We start from the raw sequence: 1,929 nt of genomic DNA, 5'->3' as shown, positions 1-1,929 counted from the left end.
TGTGTGTGTGTGTGTGTGTGTGTTTGTAAGGTGGTGGTATGGAACAGTGGTGAGACAAGCAGGTACCTCAGCCAGCCTGCCTCAAGGTCGTTGTTATTGTTACCAGATCTGCAGCAGCAATCATGCCACAGTTTTGGAAATTATACATGGAAATAGAGTTTGTGGTGGTTTGTGGTCTTCTGGAAGTGTTATTATCGTGGAGGGCTAGTCTAAGCCTTAGTTGTGTCACCGCACCTCTGTCACGCATACAGACACATGCAAATAAACAACAACAAAAATTGCCCCCATTGCCCACTTACTCTTCCCACATGCATTTCACGGACCATCTGAGGCAATCAGCTTGAAGTCGAAGGATTGGTGAATATTTTGACACTTAGTTTTTTATTTTTGGTTAAGTTTTAGCTGAGATATGAAGGAATGCCCGGCTGAGAGAAGGGTTGGTGGGAATATATGCCAGATGCGATGAATTAAACACAAAAGTTTGACAGGATTTCAGATAATTAGCTGTGTATGAACCTATATGGTGATAAAAATTATATTTTCCTGGTAAATGACCGCTGATTCGGTATTTTGTCTCACCATTATAATAGGGTCTAGAGACTGGACAGCCAATATTATTAGCTGCTCACTGATTGCTTGGCCAACATGGCAGCATTTTTATTCAAACGCCTTATAGTCTGGTAGCTGGCTGACTGCAGATTTGTTTAAATATACATTTCCACCAGCTGTGATACATGACTGCTTGACGAATATATCACTTAAATTGTAGTATATAGTAATCCCTTTAAGACCCAGATGCCCAAGTCCCGGACACCTCAAGTCCAGGACATTTTGGGCTTGGGTCCTTGGACACCAAAAATGGCTATTAAAAAAAAAAAAAAAAAAAAAAAAAAATGTGTTCATACCTACTTAAAATTTGCCGCGCAGTGACGAACAGCTGTGTTTTGGCGCGTAGTAGAGTGCCTCTGCATCCTCTCCTCCCCTGTTCCTGCCTACCCACCATCGTGATTGCAGGCTCATTGACAAGGTTGCACCACGTGCTTGTTTTTGTGAATAAACTGCAATACCTCACCACTAGACTATATGGGAATTTACAGTGTTGTGCAGTGTTAAGAAATTAGAATTCAGAGTGCAAAGTATTAAGTGCTGAGCACATCACTGGTATGTTGCAGCTGGCGTGCCACTTGCCCTGGGGAAGTCCGTCAGCAGCTGGGGGCGTATGGGGCTTGGGTGCAGGAACAGGATGCCTAGGCTTGTGGTGGGTCCGTCCCAGGCGAGCACTCTCCCTATCAGAGGGTAAAGCACCTAGTCGTTGCACTTCCTGGGGTCCAGTTGCATGGAAGAGGGACACAGGGTCACGGGGGAAATGAGTCGTTGTGGCGCGGGACGCCTATGCGTCTCCGTGTTGCCTCCTCTTGGGGTGGAGGTCATCTCCCCATGTCTCCCTCCTGGGGTGGTGGTGTCAGGATCGCTTTGCCAGGTGGGTATTTAATATAAAAGAAAAACAGTCTTTAACCTGCCCCATCCCGACGTTTTTGGGCCTTTTTTTTTTTTTTTGGCTCAAACATCCGCTTTTGGTGAGAAACATCGAAAATTCATAGAGAAATAGCTCACCTGAGGTTTAAAATACCCGATTTTGGTACGAGTACTTCCTTACCTGACTGGGTTTTCTAACAGGCTGGCACCAAAGAAAACGAGTTCTATGGGAGGGTAACTATTTTATCCACTCATAAACAGTATTTATTTACTTGGTACGAATTTATATGTAGTACAAGAGTATATTGGTTTTCAAACAGTAATATAGGCATTATAAGCATTGTTTCACTCACTAACTCATCACCATTCATGACCTTTTTTTTTCCCACATTACTTGATCATCATTTCTGACTGTTTCTTCCTCTAATGCTATGTAAACTTTGTCCTCCACAT

This window comes from Coenobita brevimanus, chromosome 57 (genome assembly GCF_032717465.1).
Source record: "Coenobita brevimanus isolate Jiangsu-jjx chromosome 57, ASM3271746v2, whole genome shotgun sequence".
NCBI lineage: Eukaryota > Metazoa > Arthropoda > Malacostraca > Decapoda > Coenobitidae > Coenobita > Coenobita brevimanus.
The sequence above is the reverse complement of the archived record's forward strand: the minus strand, read 5'-3'. Positions refer to the sequence as shown.